The 11,137-nt window shown below is 42.6% G+C and overlaps 1 pseudogene; it reads left to right on the forward strand.

Moving 5' to 3' along the window:
* The window catches only part of LOC108490534, a 25,863-nt pseudogene extending 17,298 nt beyond the window's left edge, over positions 1–8,565 (forward strand).
* The last annotated feature ends 2,572 nt before the right edge of the window (positions 8,566–11,137 follow it).

Raw genomic sequence — 11,137 nt, forward strand, 5'->3', positions numbered from 1 at the left:
ATATGGGTATATGTGAGTTAGGGGTGCATGTGCCATAGCATGCATATGGAGAGATCAGAAGACAACTTTCAGGAGTGGGTTCTCTCCTTCCACTGTGAGTTTCAGGAGTGAACTCAGGTAGTAAAGCTTGTACAGTGAGCTCTTTTACCTGCTAAGCCATCTCCCTGAGATAACACCCCTGCTTATTTTTTTACTAGGCAAGGTTTCATGCAGCCTAGGCTGGCTTCAAACTTGCTATGCAGCTGAAGGCTAGCCTTGAACTCCTGATCCTCCTGCTTCCACCTAAGTGCTGGGATTACAGATGTGTGCCACCATAACTGCCTTTTATGGCTCCTTTGAATACACCATCCACATTCCTCCTACAGCTCTATTTATTTCCAAGAAAAAGTAGATCATCATCTCTCAGGACACAGAATATGACAGCAGCCAGATCACTAAGGTATGAACATGTGCATCCACCTCTCTCTGCCTCTGCTGACCTGAGTGTGTTTTTTGTTACCCACACTTTGGCCTTTTTGCGCTCTTCTAAAAGGGTCCCTTCTCTGCTAGCCAGCCTGCATCTGATGACTTACTCAGAGCTTTCTAAATTGTACTGAGAAGAAATCCAAATCAATGGCTCTGCCATTCATTCTCTGCCACAGGCCCTTCCCCTTCCCTTCAAGTTGGCCTTCAGAGCAGGAAGGACAGGCGATGGAACCTAACTGTATTAGTCTACTGGCACTGCCATAACAAAGGACCACAGGTGATGAGGCTTAGCCAACCAAAATTCACTTCCTCAGTTCTGAAGGCTGGAAATCCAAGATCAAGGTTAGGGCAGCATGGATTTCTTTCGAGACCATTCTTTCTCTGGCTTATAGTTGGGCCTGTCTCACTGTGTTCTCACATGCTTATCTCTCAGTCTGTGTGTTCTGTGTGTCTTGATTTCCTCCTCTTCTTATAAGGACACCATCTTGAATTAGGCTTCATTCTACTGACCTCATTTTACCTTAATTAGCTTTTTAGGAGTCTTGTCTCTAAAGGCAGTCACATTTGAGAGATCAGCAGTTCAAGAGATGAAGTTTAGCAGAACACAAGTCCCAAATCATCAACCAAAGATCTCACTGCCAGCTTCCCTACTCTTCCCTCCTTTTCCCATCATCCCTAACCATCCTGTGGTCTGTGAGAGCTAATCATCATCAATTTGGCTGAATTTGGAATCACCTAAGAAACACACCTCTTGTATGTGTCTGTGAAGGTGTTTCCAGAGAGGTTTAAGTGAGGGAGGAAGGCCCAGCCTGAATTTGGGTGATACCATCTCAGACTCAAGAACAGGGGAAAGGAGGAAGTCACCTGGGGACCAGCATTCATCTCTCTCTGCTTCCTGACTGTGGACAAATGTGACCAGCTATCTCACGCCCCTGCAGCCATGCCTTCCCTGTTGTGATGGTACACCCTCAAACTGTGAGCCAAAGTAAACTAAGTTGCTGCTGTCAAGTGTTTTGTCACAGTAATGAGAAAAGTCATACAAAGTATACCGTTTGTCCTAGAAACTGTGGATCCTTTCTCTATACACAATATGAAATATAAGAAACAATGTAGCTGGGTGTGGTGGCACATGCCTTTAATCCCAGTACTTGGGACCCAGAGGTAGGCAGATCTCTGTGAGACTGAGGCCAACCTGGTATATAGAGTGAGCTCCAAGCCAGCTGGGGCTAGAGGGAGACCCTATCTCCAACAGACAAAATAAAAAAGAAATAGTACAGACAGATAGATGTAAGCCAGATACTTGCCACAATCTATCCATGGTTGATATATTCTATCCATGGTTGGTATGCCCTATAAAGTATTTGGGCAAAGGAAAATCACTTTTTAAAGTATTTCAGAGAGAGCATGTAAATATATGCAAAAACATCATTAAGAACTGATTTATTTTCACTACAAAAACAACCTAAAGCCACAGGCTTCCTGTGCTAAAAATAGCACTCGGACTCTAAATGAGTGAGAATAACCTAAGGGTTTTTAAAAGTCATGACCAACCAATATCCACTGTGGGAAAGGATTGCCCTTTTATTTTTGTTTGTTCTGTTTTGTTTTGTTTAAGACTGAGTCTCACTCTGAGGTCCTGTCTGGCCTCAAACTCAAAATCCTCCTTGTTTCAGGCTCCAAGTGCTGGGATTGTAAGTATGGATCATCTAATGACAGTGTTGTAGCTTTAAAACAAACAAACAAACAAAAAGATAGGTTGGGGATATAGCTCAGTTGGTAAAGTGTTGTCAAGCATGCACAAAGCCTGGATTCAATCTCTAGCACACATAAACCAGCATGGTGATATACACCTGGAATCCTATCACTCTAGAGGTGGAGGCAAGATCTAAGATCTTCAAGGTCATCCTCAGTTACACAGCAAATTTGAAGACAGATTAGACTACAGGAACAAGACCCTGTCTCAAGAAAAAATAAAAGAACAACAACAAAAGATATACAAAAATAAGACGAGAGGCTGGAGCACTGGCTGCTCTTGCAGAAGACCCGGGGTTGATTCCCAGTACCCACATGGCAGCTAACAACCATCCATAACTCCAGTTCTGGGGGATCTGACGCCCTCTTCTGACCTCCACAGGCATTGCATGACATGGATGCATTTACATACATGCAGGCAATACACTCATACACATAAATTAACAATAATAATTAAAATATTTTTAAAAGACAAAATACAAGTCAAAAGATTGTATGCACATAAAAAAAATAAATCAAATAACTATTCGTATTTTTCTTGGGGGCATGAAGAAGAAGAAACATGTACAATATCCCAAAAAAGGGTTAACACTGAGCCCAAAAAGCAAGCATACAAACATCCCCAGCACCATGACAAAATATTCCTCTTTCAACCAGCAAAATGGAACTTTTATTGAGTCAGAAAGTAGGAGGTCTTGCTAATGATGGTGTCATTAAGCAACAATCTCTTTTGAGGTCACCAGCCTAGTTTCTGTTCTAGGTTCTATGTGACTCATTACTGGAGTGGGAGGCATAAAAACACATAGGCCACAGGGTTTACAATTTCACAAATTACCAAAAGAGCAAAACAGCTCTCAGAACCAAGGCTGTGTTCCATTTACACCCATCTTTATAATCTAGCAAGAAAAGAATCCATTCAATGGAAATAATAATCCATCTATTACAAGTCCATGAATAGGTAGAGATAGATAATCGAGTTTCCATTAGAATGGGAAAAACAACATTTTTCTCGGATATGGCATCACCAATGAATCAGAATGAAAGTTACTATAAGGTACCAAGCAGAGATGATGAGCATAACAAGTTCTGATGAGAGAAAAGTCAGTCAGATAAGAAAAAAGATGAGAGAAAGGAAGAAGACAGGGAGCCCTGTGACCTCTCATGGCAGCCTGCATGGAGCCCAAATACCATGAGGACATACTGCGTTCTGAGATCACAGGAAGAAAACGGGGGCATGTGCAGAGGGTGAACCAGAAGCCCCATGCCCCCACACACTGTGGTACCATGCAGCCTCTTGTAGCTGTCCTGGGTAGGTCCTCTGAAATACTTCTATTTCTTTCTAGGGCTTACCAACTCCTTCGTCAAAAGTCTTTTCCAGCCCAAGTATAGATTAAGATACATGGGCCATGAGCTAAGGATGTAACTCAGTTGGGGAAGAGTTTACTTAGGAAGCACGATGCCCTGAGTTAGATTCATAGCATGTCATAAAATGGGTGTGGTGGCACCACTCCGAGGTAGAAGCAGGAGGAAGAGTTCAAGGTCATCCTCAGCTACATAGTTTAAGGCTAACCTGGGATATATGAGATCCTGTCTCAAAAAATAAGGTGGAGAGCGGTAGAGAAAGATACCTGGTATTGACCTCTGGCCTCCACAATGGGACACAGTCAAGCACACACATGCTCCTACAACACACATTTATCACAGACACAAAGAATACACAAATCATTATTCTAGTTTTCTTCAAAAATCTCAGAACTGTTGAAAGCAAAGTTTGTTCTATTTTACTGAGTGAAATAAGAAAGACAGCCAGGCACAGTGACTCATGTTTGTAATCTCTGTAATCTCAGCATTTGGGAGGTGGAGGCAGGAGGACTGGGACATCTTCAGCTACATGAGGCCTTGTCTCAAAAACCAAATAAATAGGGGCTGGAGAAATGGCTCAGTGGTTAAGGGCACCGGCTACTCTTGCAGAGGACCAGGGTCAAGTTCCCAACACTCACATGTTGGCTAACAACCATCTGTAACTACAGTTCTAGGGAATTGGATACACTGATGCACTTACATACATGCAGGCAAAAAATGTATAAAATAAAAATAAATTTAAAAACAAATAAATACTTTTAAATTTTTATTAATTATTTTTATTTTCTGTGTATGAGTATTTTGCCTACATGATGTAAGTACACCTGTGTCATGTAATGCCCACAGAGGTCAGAAGAGGGCATCAGATCACCTGGAACTGGAGTTGTGGATGGTTGTTAACTGCCATGTGTGTGTTGGGACCTGAACCCAGGTCCTCTACAAGAGCAACCAGTGGCCTCACAAATAAATAAATACTTCTAAAAACTAGGACAAAGAGATGTGGTCATTTGGTTAGTGTACGGGTTTTCTGGGGTTGCTGTAGCAAATTAGCATAAGCCAGGAGGCTGAAAACAACAGAAATGCCTCAGCTCACAGTTCTGGGGGCCAGAATTTCACCATCAAGGTGTCAGCAGGCTGTGTTCCCTCTGGAGGGCCCGGGTAGTTGCCTGCAGTCTTTGGTGTTCCTTGGCCTGTATTAGCTTACCTCTTCCAGCCTCTGGGGGTATAACCAAACACAGTAAGTTCCATCCAAGCCAAAGACTTAAGAATAGGCAAGGGAAGCCTGGAGTTATGTCCAAAACAATGTCTTCTATAAACAAAGGAAGTGTGGAGAAGTTTATTCAGGGAGTTTGTGCATATTTATACAGGGGTGGGCCCATTCCTAAGCATGTTCAGTTAAGCAGTACATTCCTAAGCACATTTAGATTCAGTTCATAATTTAAGAAGAAAAGATATGAGACACATTTTTGGACACAGCTCCAGGTACTCATTTAAAAGGTTCAAGCCAACGGCAGGAATACCTCGGGCGTGTTCAGCTTGAATCATAAAATTTTAGCTGGAAATAAAGGAATGGATGCTTTGAAAGTACATTAATAGGGGCTTCCCCAGTAATGCCAGTCTCACTTAGAGGCTAACAGTGGCATCTAGCAGCCCTTGGCGTTAGCTTATTGATATGTCACTACAATTTATGCTTCCATTATTGGGCATCTGTGTCTACAGCCCCTCTTTTTATAAAGTCACTAGTCATTGGATTGGGGCTCCTATATAAACTCATTCGAACTTTTTTACATCAGCAAAAGACCTAATTTCCAAATAGGTCACATCCACAGATACAGGGCTTAACTTGACTTTTATCTATTGTAGAGACTCGGTTCAACCAACAACATTCTGTTTAAAACAGGATATTGCTACCTCAAGGCAGCAGCATACAACCCAAACTACCAAAAGTCAGGACTCTCTGAACATAAAGAGAGATGGTATGATGTTTTCTGATAGAATAATCCAGAAGCTTTTTCTGAGTAAGTTTTCTGTCTCTGAAACCCAAGACTCTGTGACTTGGAACCTAGTTTACTACGGACTCTACCTATAAAGTCTGGCAGGACTATTGCATTAGAAAATATTCTCATTTCTGGCTTGAAGCCGTTAACAGGGTTCTTCAAAGAAAACTTCTGAAATAGGATGGTCTGCTCTAAATGGTTTGCATGTAGCTGACACTGACCTCAAACTTCTGATCCTCCTACTTTCAACTCCCACATCCTTGGATTATAGGCATCCATGACCGTGCTGGGTTTATATGGTACTGAAGATTGAACCCAGGGCTTCATGCATGCTAAGCAAGCACTCTGTATATCCCCAGCCCCTTGTCTGTTCTTTTTAATTAAATATATATATATTATTCTTTATTATTATTTTTTGGAGACAGGTTCTCACCATGTAGCCCTGGAGGGCCTGGAACTCACTATGCAGATCAGGCTGGCCTCAAACTCACAGAAATTGCGTCTTTACCTCCCAAATGCTGTGTTTAAAGGCATGTGGTACCATGTCCAGCTTATTTATTTTTATTTTTTATGTGTGTGAGGGTTTTGCTTTCATGTATTTAAGTATACCATGTGCATGCAATGCTCACAGAAGTCGGAAGAGTGTGTTCAGTCCCCTGGACCTGGAGTTATGGTTGGTTGCGAGCTGCCATGTGCTAGGAACTGAACATAAGTCCTCTGCCTGAGCCACCAGTGCACTTAATTCCCAAACCATTTCTTTTCATTTTATTTTTTTTTAATGGGTATGAATGTTTGCCTACATGGATATATGCACACCACATGCATGCCTGGTGTCAGAGGAGGCCAGAGAGGGCATTGGATCTCCTGGAACTAGAGTAACTGGAGTTAACTGGTTGTGAGGTACCATGTGCATGCTGGGAATGGAACCCAGGCCCTCTGTTAGAGCAGTCTGTGCTCTTAACTGCTGAGCTATCTCTTCAGCTCTATCATCTATCCTTTTAAAATTTTTTAAATTAGGCTGGGTATGGTGATGCACACCTTTAATCCCAGCACTTGGGAGGCAGAGGCAGGCGGATCGTTGTGAGTTTGAGGTCAGCCTGGTTTACATAGTGAGTTTCAGGACAGCTGGGGCTACAAGGAGACCCTGTTTCAAAAAGACAAAAAAGAAAAGAAAAAGTTAAATTATATTTATTTGTTGGGGCTGGAGAGATGGCTCAGTGGCTAAGAGCACTGACTGCTCTTGCAGAGGACCCAGGTTCAACTCCCAGCACCCACATGGTGACTGCAAACCATCCTTAACTCCAGTTCCAGTGGCATCCCAAGCCCTCTTCTCACCTCCGTGGCACTGCACGTCACGGATGCACTCACATACAAGCAGACAATACACTCATACACATAAAATAAAAATAATTTTTTAAAAATTATATTTGTTTATTGGTTGGAGGCGTGTGCCACAGTGCATATGGAGGTCAGAGAACAATTTGTGGGAGTTGTTTCTCTCCTTCTACCATGTGGGTCCCAGGGATTAAACTCAAATCATGAGGCTTGACACCAAGCACCTTTAACCCCTGACCATTTTCCTGCCCCCACCCCCCACCTATTCTTTAGAAGGAAAAGAGAAATGTCCATAGAGGAAAACATATAAGAATAATGAACATTTTCAAGCTTCCTTTCTGTGTAAGACTTTGTGGTAGGCACTGTTAGTCTGCTTGATATGATACATCTATGATCATTTCCTGTTGAGGATGTAGAAAATGAGGGACACAAAAGGAGCTTGTCAAGTTCTCATGAGCCTACAAGGGTTAAAGGGAAGCCACAGAGAGATGCGCTCTACTCGTGGCCCCAGGAGCAAAACAGTTGTTGGAACAGAGGGGTGGGGAGGGAAAGGCTGAGAATGAACAGGCTCCCCTCCTTCCCCCTGTGCCGAGCCCAGGTCCGTCTGAGGGGCTATTGTTTCTGTTTGTGCAGTGTTGCCTCTAGCACCTCAGCAAATTTCTAACCAACCAACAGAATCAGAACAAGCCACTCATACAACATCCCGTGACAGCATGACCCATTGACACATTGGTCAGGAGGCCATCAGTTAAGCATTAGTTCCCCAATCTGTACCAGCTGCTGTTTCGAGGCTGGATGAAATCACAAAATGTGATCATTCTTTGGGAGTTTTCTGGAAGAAACCCAGCAAAATTGGATAAGTCATTCCTGAGTGACCCTTCACAGTCTCCTCTCACCCACAGCTTCTCCTTCAAAAAGTTATTTATTCACTGGGTAACTACCACTTTCTAGAGGCTGTTAAACCAAAGTAATAGGCACCAGCCCCCCTTCCCCCATCTCCCCCAATTGCCAAACCCTACAGAAAGCTACTGAAAAGTTAATCAAAACAAAAGAAATGGGGCTGGAGAGATGGCTCAGTCGTCAGGAGCACTTGCTGCTTTTGCAGAGGACCTGAGTTTAGTTCCCAGCACCTATATTGGGTGGCTTACAACTATCTAATTCTAGCTCTGAGGAATCTGATACCCTCTTCTGGTAGTCACAGGCATCTGCGCTCACAGATGCACACACCACACACACACACACACACACACACACACACACACACACACACACAGATAAAAAAGAAATGAAACACTGTAGGGGAATGTGGCAGCACAGGCGGTAATGGAAGCAGCCGTGTGCTTGGGTCTGAATCACCAGGAGAGGCTGCTGTGAGACACAGCCAACAACGAGGTGCAGCAAATCAATGGGGAATTCAAGAAGGTGCTGAAGAGCAAAAATTAAAGTAGATCTTGAGAATTTTACAGAATTAAGAAGAGAAATAGCAGGACCTCCCATCTGAAGGAGGACGGTATCAACTAGAGATAAAAATACCAGAAACATATCCATTTAAGGCACGGGTTATCACTAAAATACGGCATCTAATATTGGTCCCATCACAGGGGCTATTTGCTTGGATATCCTGAGAGGTCAATGGGCAGTAGAGCAGCAATGACTGCACGTCGTGTTGTCCTCGCAAGCAGCAGAATGAGATGACCAGCAAGGCGCAGTAGTAGCAAATCAGTGCAAAGTCCTGAAATGTTCAAACAGCTGGACTGTGGGCACGAGTGTATGCTGCAGCACCAGAGTACGCCAAAAAAAAAAAAAAATAGAAAACCTGCGTGCTATGGGCTTTGCTAGGGACACAGTAACGGTGCCTTGTCTTCAAAATCTACCGACCGCAACAGAACTGCTTCCGAGTAGCTGAGGCATTGGGAGCTCTGATGCCTGGGGAGCTGCTGGCCCGCCTGCCTCTTCCTAAAGGAGCACCAACATCTGATTTTTTGGATTCTGCATAAATTTCTTTTAAACTGGCATTCTTGCCTAATGATGTTATCTCGGCACCATTAGTAACTAAAAAAAAAAAAAAAAAAAAATCCATGCTCTGTAAATAAAGCTAATTAGCTGTTTGTGGTGGCCCACGCCTTTAATCCCAGCACTGGGGAGGCAGAGGCGAGGGGCGGGGGGAGTGTCTGAGTTAGCCTAGTCTACATAGTGAGTTCCGGGCCAGCTGGGGTTACAGCAAAACCCTGTCTCAAAAAAAAAAATTTTTTTTTTAAAAAGATTCTAAATAAAGTAATATCTGTGCAAAAAAAAAAAAAGAAAAAAATACTACCTTTTTCTCTTCAGATCTACAAATTAAATGTCATTTATCTTTGCAATTAACATTTAATCTTTGATTTCATTTAAGAAATATTCTATTTATTTTCATTTTAATTTAATTTAATTTATTTACCTTCTTTTTATGTGTACGTGTGTATTGCTTGCATGTATGTAAATCCACTGGTGCTGTGTAATGTTTGCTGAGGTCAGAAGAGGATGTCATTTTCACCTGGCCTAAAACTGGGGTGATGGACGGTTGAAGGTTGCTAGCCACCATATGGGTGCTGGGAATCACGCCTGGGTCCTCTGCAAGAGCAGCCAGTGCTCCTAACCACTGAGCCATCTCTCCAGCCCCTTTTTATTTTTTTATGTGTATGAGTATTTTGCCTGCATGTTTGTAAGTGCACCCGTGTTGTGCAATGTCTGTGGAGGTCAGAAGGGGCATTGGATCCTCTGTAACAAATGATTGTTAGCTGCCATGTGGGTCTTGGGAGTCAAACCCAGGTCCTCTGGAAGTACAGCAAGTGTTCTTAACTGCTGAGCCATCTATCCAGCCCCTCATTTCTTTCTTTCTTTTTTTTTTTTTAAACCTTGTTTTACTTTACTCCCTGATGTTCTGCTGCTTGGGTTTAAAAAAAATATATTTTATTTATTATTTTTATTTTATGTGTATGAGTGTATTATCTGTGCATGTATGTAAGTGCACCTGTGTCATGCAATGCTCACGGAGGTCAGAAGATTGCATTAGATCCCCTGGAACTAGAGTTAGGGACAGTTGTTAGCTGCCAAGTGGGTGCTAGGAATCAAACCAGGGTCATCTGTAAGAACAGCCAGTGCTCTTAACTGTTGAGCCATCTCTCCAGCTCCTGCCTAGATTTATTTCAGTTGCCTTTTTTTGTCCCTAGAATTTTCTTTTTCCTACATTTTTCTTTGCTATTTCTCCTGTTTCCTGACTGCCTTAGGTTTTTTTCTCTTCCATATCATCTGATGTGTACAATCTAAAAACAGAAATTTAGGGTGACATGGGGCTTACAGTTAGGATAGCACATTTTCTAGATAAAAGGGCCAAGGCTTAGAGAATTTATGAGATTTGCCCCAAATCATGTGTATAGGGGAATGGGCAGCTACCAAGCCTGATGACCTGATTTTGGTCCCTGGGAGGAGAAGACTGACTCCTGAAAGTTGTCCTCTGACCTCCAAATTCACACCACATGTATATACATACAGGGGGAGGGGGAGGGAGAAAGAGAGACAGAGACAGAGAAATAAATAACAAAAACTTTTCATCTCCTTACTGTATTTCTAAGTTTGCTGATTTCTTGTGAGCACAGCAATGCCAAATTGTGCACTGTGAATCATCAAATGTAGGTTTAGAAATATTCTGATATGTACATTTATTATTTATTTTTACAGTACTGGGGATTGAACTTAGGGCCTAGTGTATGCTAGGCAAGTGTTCTATCACTGAGATTCTCACCCTTCTTTTAACTGTTTTTTGTTTTTTGGGGTTTTTTTTTTTTGGCTTGGTTTTTGTTCTTGTTTTGATATGCTATGAATGTATTTGTGTGTGTATGTGTGTGTGTGTGTGTGTGTGTGTGCCACAGAGGCCAGAGGACATGAACCCAAAGTTGTGTGCATGCTAGGCAAGTGTTTCACCACTGAGCCATGCTACTAACCCCTATTTTTTTTTTAAAGAATGATTTTATTTTTAATTATATGTATGTGTGTGTGTCTTTGTGTGTGTGTTTGGGAATGAATGTGAGTGTAGTTACCTGTGGAGGACAGAGGCATCAGATGCCCTAGAGCTGGAGTTATAGGTGGTTGTGAGCTGCCCAACGTAGGTGCTTGGGATTGAACCTGGGTCCCCTTCAAGAGCAATGAGTGCTCTTAACCACTGAGTCATCTTCCTCCCTCCCCCACTTCCC

The sequence above is a fragment of the Nannospalax galili genome, unplaced genomic scaffold, assembly GCF_000622305.1.
Source record: "Nannospalax galili isolate Female #2095 unplaced genomic scaffold, S.galili_v1.0 scaffold31, whole genome shotgun sequence".
Lineage (NCBI taxonomy): Eukaryota > Metazoa > Chordata > Mammalia > Rodentia > Spalacidae > Nannospalax > Nannospalax galili.